Source organism: Apodemus sylvaticus, chromosome 1 (assembly GCF_947179515.1).
Source record: "Apodemus sylvaticus chromosome 1, mApoSyl1.1, whole genome shotgun sequence".
Lineage (NCBI taxonomy): Eukaryota > Metazoa > Chordata > Mammalia > Rodentia > Muridae > Apodemus > Apodemus sylvaticus.
This window is the reverse complement of record NC_067472.1, coordinates 202,378,511-202,387,204: the sequence shown is the minus strand read 5'-3', so window position 1 is coordinate 202,387,204 and position 8,694 is coordinate 202,378,511.

The following is an 8,694-nucleotide window of genomic DNA, read 5'->3' as shown; positions in this document are numbered from 1 at the left end:
AAGCGACGCCCGTCACTCTGTCCCGCCCCCATAGGAGGACCCGCCTTCCGAAGTTTGCAATTGGTCTTTTTGGAAGAGGCGTTCCTAACACGTGTGAGGAGACCTCCAAGGTTCTTTTCTTGGAAAAGGTTCTTTTTCCAATAGTTATTGGGTAGACATGCTGCCAATCATAAGAAAAAGGTGGTCCCTTGGAGTAGGAGGGAGGATCCCGGAAATAGCATTTTAACTCCGCCTACCACGCCCCCCGCCCCCAGCAAGGCAGGCCGCGCCCACAGAGAAGGGAGGGGCGGAACAGAGTGTGGAACAGGCGTAGAGGAAACTCCTGACCTCCAAGTCCAGGATCTTACAGGATATTCTCAACTGTAAGGACAGTCGCGGATTCTCAGACGTCAGTGTATGCCTAAGTATACCCTGACCACTTTGCTAGACTTGTCTTTGTCAGTGTGTACTTGACAAAACCTCAAGAGGCGCAAGCTGGTCTCCAACACCCTATGCATCCTGGAACTCGCGATCCTCCTGTCTCTACCTCCCCAGTACTGGGTGTTGGGGTTTTGTCTAAGCCCTTCACTGGGATTACTGGAGTTGTACCACCATACCTGGCATGGCATTGGCTTCATTAAATCGCAAAGAACACAGCAAAGTAAGAGTTATTTCTTAACAGTTTTAGACTTAATTATTTTATGTGTATGAGTTTTATGCCTGCATGTATGCCTGTGCACGGCGAGTGTGCCTGGTGCCTGCAGAGGCGTCCGAAGACTCGGCCTGTAGTTACAGATGGCTGTGAAGCACCTTGTGGATGCTGGAAACTGAGTTCCAGGTCCTCTAGAAGAGCAGCCAGTGCTCTTTTTCTTTCTTCTCTTTCTCCCCATCCTCCTGAAGTTTTTTTGAGTTTAAGGATAGCCTGAATTTCACTATATAAATCAGGATCAGGCTATCCTCGAACTCACCGAGATCCCCCTGCCTCTACCTCCTGAGTTCTGGGAATAAAGGCACAAACACCATTGCATCAGTCTAGAGTAGATTACTTGTTTCTTTGATTACACTTTTTTCAATTGTGTGTGTGTGTGTGTGTGTCAGGGTGCATGTGCCACAACCACAGCATCTGTTACCTTATTCCTAACAAAACAAAGAAGGATATCAGGCTTTCACTAGCCAGCCTGCCTAGCTACTCTGTGAGTTCCTGGTTCAATGAGAGATCCTGTTCTCAAAAAATAGGGTGTGGAGACCTTGAGGAAGACATGCAGTATTCATCTCTGGTCTGTGCTCAGGCAGACAAAGACTCAGTGGTAGAGCCCCCCCCACCCCCTCCTAGAATCCCCCAGTGAGGGGGCTGGGGGCGTGGCTCAGTGGTAGAGCCCCCCCCACCCCAGCCTAGAATCCCCCAGTGAGGGGCAGGGGGCGTGGCTCAGTGGTAGAGCCCCGCCTAGAATCCCCCAGTGAGGGGCTGGGGGCATGGCTCAGTGGTAGAGCCCCGCCTAGAATCATCCCCCCCCCCCCCGTGAGGGGGCTGGGGGCGTGGCTCAGTGGTAGAGAAAGCTGCTAAGAAGACTGACACCAGACCAAATGCCTGGAAGAAGCCAAGTTGCCTGGAAAAGGTTTAGACCACAGTCACCTGGAAAGGACACTTGCCAACATGCTGAGCTGCCTACAGGCTGTGCAGTATGCTCCAGAATCGCAGCTTTGGTGACCTGTCACCCATACTGAAGTGGTCTTTTTGGTGATGTAGCTATCTTTGAGTCATTTCTGCTCTTATAAGTAACCCTAATAAAACTCATTGTTCACCAAGTTAGACTTTGGTGGTATCTGTACTTTGACCTATCATGGGTTTCCTATCTAGGCTGTGTAGACATGTGTGTTGCATCTCCCTAGGAAAAGTTTTCTCACAGAACGTCTTCACATGCACATGCATGTGTACTAACACCACATGCATGCATACATACATACATACATATATACACAATATTATTCTTGTATTGACAAATATCTTGAATGTTGATGTATTATTCTACAGCAATAGAAAAATCACATAACCCAGCAATTCTATTCCCAGGTTTGCACCCAAGAAAACTGAAAACAGATGGACAAATATTGATACTTGAATGTTCACCACAGCAATATTCATTGCAGCCACAATATGCAAAGAGCCTGAACAGCCATCAAAAGCTGAATAGGTGGACAGTATGTGATATATCTTTACAGTAGAATATTATCCAGTCATAAAAATGGAATACCGATGCATGCCTCAGCGTGGCTGAATCTTCAAAACATGATGCTGTGTGAATGATGTCACACACCAAACAGGTCACATGATCTATGAACATGTCTAGAGCAGACAAGTCCATAGGCACAATAGGTGGGTTATTGGTTCCTGGTACTACAGGAAGGTGGTGTTAAAAATACCTTAGAACTGAACCAAGGCTGACTGAACAGCATTGCAAGTGTGGGCAAATGCTCTGGCTCATGCACTTCTAGATGATAAATTTCATGTTATGTAAATTTCACCTCAATAAAACAATTTTAAGCAAAGGACCAAGAAATGACTGGAATGAGAAGTGATGGCGTTTTTTACAGAGGTGGAGGCAGTGGAGGCAGCGAGAGTGGTTAGAGTCTGCGCATGTCTTCAAGGTAGCAGTGGCAGCGCTCGCTGAGGGACTGCATGGCATGCGTGGAAGGGAGGGAATGAGGAGGAGCCTAAAGCGATTCTGAAGGTTTTTTGAATCTGGAAAGTAACTGTCAAGATGAAATTTCCACTTAGTGAGATGAAAGGAAGCTAGATGGCTGGAACAGCAGGGAGGCTGGCTGTGGAAATGTGGGGAGAGCTGGGGCTATCTGGTAGACCTGCACTGGATCCCAGGGAGTAAAGTGAGGATTTCAGTTCAGGAGTGGGGTTCAGCTGGGGGAAAGGGAAGGGAAGGGGAATCGAGGCTAGATTACATAGATTATAGATAGATGATAGATAGATACATAATAGACTATAGAGATATTAATATGTGACAGGTGAGACAGACTGATGGTGATAGCTAAGAGAATAGATAGATGATAGATGAGATAGGTTATAGATGATCAACAGTTGACAGATTATATAGCAGATACAGGAGATAACTGATAGATGGTAGAATATATAATAGATAGAGATCAATAAAATAGGCAAGTGTATAGAAGAGAGAGATTAGAAAGGTGAATGGAAACACGAGAATGTATAGGTGGATGGGTGGGTGGAAGGAAAAAAAGGATTGAAAGGATGGATGGATGCACGCATGGATGGATGGATGGGAGGGTGGGTGGATGGATGGGTAGTTAGGTGGGTGAGTGGATGGGTGGATGGGTGGGTGGGTGGATGGATGGGTGGGTGGATGAGTTGGTGGATGGATGGGTGGGTAGTTAGGTGGGTAGGTGGGTGGATGGATGGATGGGTAGTTAGGTGGGTAGGTAGGTGGGTGGATGAATGGGTAGTTAGGTAGGTGGGTGGGTGGGTGGATGGATGGGTGGGTGGATGGATGGGTAGTTAGGTGGGTGGATGGATGGGTGGGTGGATGGGTTGGTGGATGGATGGGTGAGTAGTTAGGTGGGTAGGTGGGTGGGTGGATGGATGGGTGGGTGGATGGGTGGGTGGATGGGTGGGTGGGTGGATGGGTGGGTGGATGGATGGATGGGTAGTTAGGTGGATGGATAGGTGGATGGGTGGATGATACAAAACTAAGTAATACTGGGACTGGGGAGACATCTCAGTAGATTAAATTATTGCTAGACAAGCCTAAGGACCAGGGTTCGAGTCCCAGCAGGCACATAAAAGCTAGATGTGGCAGTACACATATACAGTTCAGCAACAAGGCAGCTGAGACAAGAGGACCCTCAAGGGTTGGCGCCCAGCCACTCTAGCCAAAACTCCAGCATCAGTGAGAGACCCTGTCCCTCAGCAATCAAGGGAACAAAGTGCTCTTGCAGAAGACCTGGGTTTGGTTCTCAGAACCCACATGGTGGCTCACAACCACCTATAACCCCAGTTCCATGGGATCTTCTGTCCTCTTCTAGTCTGCGTGGGCACTGAACACATGTGATGCACATATGTACATGAAGGCAGAACATCCAATACACACAGACTAAAAATAAATATGTATATATGTATACACACACACACATACACACACACACACGATTGATGGAAAGACAAAGAGGCAGATAGACAATAGGACAAGATGGTGGATATTAGAGAGCGATAGATGGATTAATATGGATACCTGGTGAGGACAGAGTCCGTCACCAGTGACAGGAAGCGATGAAGACGTGACACAGGCAGACCCAGAAGCTACCCAAACGCTAAAACATCCCACGAGCAAGGTGGCAACAGCAGAGGAGCCCGCGAGGGAGCCAGGAGGGGGCTTTTGAGGATGGGTCTGAGAATCCAAAGGGTAACAATACTCCGAGGAGGAGGGTCCCACGGAGAGCCCAGGGAGTTTGTAGCTTGCAACATTTTTTTTTAATTTAACTTTATTTGATATACATTGATCTGAAAGTTTCAGATCCCCTGGAACTGGAGTTACAGACATTTGGGAGCTGCTATATGGATGCTGGGAATTGAACCCAGGTCCTCCGGAAGATCAGTCAGTGCTCTTAACCGCTGAGCCATCTCTCTGGCCCCACTTGCAACTTTTTTTTTTTTTTTTTGCTCACATAAAACACCACTGAGGTAACACATGGGTGTGAAAGAGTAGACTAGAAAGATAAAGATTAAGCGCTGGGGTTGCCATGTTGCTAAAGTCAACGCCACCAGGACCAGCGAGAAGGCTTGCTAAGAAGGCTAAGCTAAGCGCTAGAGGTCCTTGCTGTCAAGCCCGACAACCCAAGTTCAATTCCCAGACCCCGTAAGTGGGAGGAGATAACCGGCTCCCAAAAGCTGTCTCCAAAGATGACAGCGTACACTAAATGCCCACGGGTCCTTGACAGGGAGAAGGGAGGTCTGGCAAGGAGAGAGAAAGCGCAGGAGCATGACGCCCTTACCCCTGTAGCCAGGAGGAGTCGAAGCCTAACTCAGTATTTGCCTAATACACCCGTGACCCTAAATTCAATTCTAAGGAAGGCGATGGCGGTGCGGCTCAGCGGGTGCTGTGCTCCTCCCCGCCCCCCGCGGTCGCGCGGTCCGCCAAGCATGGAAGAAACCCGGCTGCTGTGATAAACACTACGACCCAAAGGGACCTTGGGAGGAAAGGACTTGCTCAGCTTATACCTCACAGAAGGAAGTCAGGGCAGGAACCTGGAGGCAAGATCTGAAGCAGGGGCCACGGAGGAGCACCACGAGTGGGGACCACGGAGGAGCACCACGAGTGGGGACCACGGAGGAGCGTCACGCGCTCACCAACCAGTTTGCCCAGCCTGCTTTCTCATGCGAGCCAGGTCCACTTGCCCAGGCAGGGGTGGTGTCACCAGGAATGAGCTAGACCCTCTCTCACAGCCATCGTTTTCTAAGAAAAATGCCCCAAAGACTTGCCCACGGGCCAGTGTGGTGGAGACCATTCCTCAGCTGAGGTTTCCTCCTCCCAGAGAATGCTAGCTTATGTTAAAATGACAAACAAACAAACAACCCCCCCCACACACACACACACAAAAAAAAAAAAAAAACTAAAAAACACTCAGGAGCAGGCCAGGCCAGGCATGGTGTCCTTGCCTGTAATCCCAGCATTTAGAGGTAGAGAGAGGCAGGAGGATTGGAAATTGAAAGATGCACAGTGAATTCCAGACCAGTCTGTGCTACATGAGATCCCGTCTCAAACTGAACAAACAAAAGCCCAATTCTGCTTGTGGTGTAGCCTTGTTCCTCATGTCTCAGTTTCTCCACATTTGTGGAAGGACAGACAGAAGCCCCTTCTTCCACAAACTGTGGAAGTACAGCCACAGGCAGCACACCGAGATGCTGGCACCGCACCTCCATCCCCATGAGCTGTGATTCGCAGCAACAAAGATCAGAGGTGGTGTCTATCTACACATGAAATGACACAGGAAATATACAATGCGCTACTAGTCAGTGTGGTAATAAGCAAAACTTAGCGCTGGAGAAATGGCTCAGCGATTAAGAACACTCACTGCTCTTGCAGAGGAGTGGGTTTGGCTCCCCTACATGGTGGCTCATAAATGCCTGTCAGTTCAGTTCCTGAGCATCTGAACACACATCGCACACATATGAGCGCGCCCATACACACACACACACATACATACACATACACACACATACACACACATACACATACACACACATACATACACATACACACACACATACACACACATATACACATATACACACATACACACACATACACACACATACACACACATGCACACATACATACACACATACATACACATATACACACACACATACACACACATGCACACACACATACACATACACACACATGCACACACACACATATACACATACACACATACACACGCATACACACACATACACATACACACACATACACACATGCACACACATACATACACACACATGCACACACACATGCACACACACACACATATGAAAAATAAAGAACCCATAAAGAACCCATAAAGAAGGAGGGAAAGAAATAAGGAGGGAGGAAGGAAGGAGAAGAGAGAAAGAAAATGAGAGGAGAGACAGAGAGAGACAGAGACAGACAGAGAGACAGACAGAGAGAGAGAGAGAGAGAGGAGAGGGAGATACAGTGTCAGTGTCAGAAGCCTGTGGGCACGGCACTTGTCAGGCAGGGGCAGGGGACCCAGAGGACCGTGTAGTGAGTTCAAGGTCAGCTGTGGCTTCCAGAGACTGGGCTTCAAACACCAAGCAAACAAGACGAAAAAGAAGACCACAGCTGCAGCCTGGAGTGGGGAGGCCAGCACAGTAGCAGTCAAATGAAGGACAAGACTCCCATCAGTGCCTGTGAGGGAAGGTACTGAGGACCTGGGGCTGCTGACAGAAGTGAGGAAACTTGTAATCTTGTGAGGAGATTTGTAATCCCAAGGCCCCCAAAGAAAGGGTCTGCTGATGGCTTTGTCTGGTGCTTGGGAAAACACAAGTGCCTAGGGCAACCGCAGGGTTTCTGGCCAGAGCAACTGACAGAGTTTGGAATTGATCCCAGTGGCAATTCCCGGAGAGTCCTGGAGAGATGTTAAGGTTGGGGTGTGGGGTGGGGACTCAGTCAGATGCCAGAACCACCAAAGTGGTAGCCAGTGCTGGGATAGAGGCTGAGAGACAAGAGAGGACTCTAGCCCTGGCTCTGCCTCCAAATTCCTGTGAGCTCCAGGGAAAATAAAATCCTCTCTGCTCATACCTGTAATCCCAGCACTTGGGAGGTTCAGGCAGGAGGATTAGGAATTCAAGGCCAGCCTTAGCTACACAGCCAGGTCCAGTGCAATCAAGGCTATGAGACCTTGTCTCAAAAATGTAAGATTTCTCTGGTCCAGTATTTTTCCATCTTATGAAGAAGTCATTAGGTATAACAAACCCATGGGCTAGGGCCCAGCGTTTGTCTACAGTCTACCTCCATAGTAAGGGTATTTGCCCAGTATGTGCAAGGTGCAGGGAGGGGGAGAGGGGTTCCATACCCAGGATGATTTAAAAGTGGGAAGGGGCTGGAGAGTTAAGAACACTGCTGCTATTCCAGATGACCCAGATTCAGGTCCTCACACCCGAGTGGTGGCCCACAATCATTGGTAACTCCGGTTCTGCAGTTCTGGTCCTCTCTTCAGGCCTCCCAGGGCACTCCTTGCACTCTGTCCATAGACACATATTCAGGCAAACACCCATACACATTTAAAAAAACTTAAAGAAAGAAAGAAAAGAGGATCCAGAAGATAGCTCAGGTAAAGTGTTTGCTGTGTGTGAGGACCAAAGTTGGATCCCTGGATCCCCTGTCAAATAGCCACGGGGGGAGGTGCACACTTGCAATCCCAGTGCCAGGGAGACGAGGCAGGAGGACCCCTGAGGCTTGTTGAGTCGCCCACCTGATCTGCTCAGCAAGCTCTAGGCCAATGAGAGGCCCTGCCTCAAAAGCTCCTGAAGAAAAGGCAGTTGGGCCTCTAGGCTCCACACACAGGCACTAAAACAACCAGGAAATGAATTTTAGCTCAAGGGTAGGACAGAATTTCCAACCATTTGGGAGCCAGCCCTAAACACACTTCCACCACTTTGCTTTGTTTTTCTTGGGTATTAGACAAGATCTCACATAGTTAGATCGGTCCCCAACTCATTGCATAGCTAAGGCCAGCCTGGAACTCTTGATCTTCCTGCCTCCGGCTCCCAAGCACTGGGATTACAGGTCTGTGCCACCACACACAGACACTTACGACTCTATAGTACACAGGCTAAGCAGTGTTCTGGGCACGGATGACAGTGAAGTTAGAGTATCAGCTAACTCTGGAGAATGATGAAGACGCTCTAATGCTCAGCCCAGATTCAGGTCTTTAAAGTATACGAGCATCATGCCTTCAGTGTGTGAGTTTGCTCTCATCCTAACAAATGCTGGAAGCACACACGGTATTTTAGAATAAACTGCTTTGTACTCAGCATTGGTAAGTGCTTAATCTGTGTGTATACGGTATGTTCCCGTGTTCCCATGTTCACATAACATTTCCTCAATTTCCTGGGAGGCAGACGCAGGCTGATCCCTGTGACTCTGGAGCCAGCCTGGTCTACACAAGGAGACTCTGTAAGAC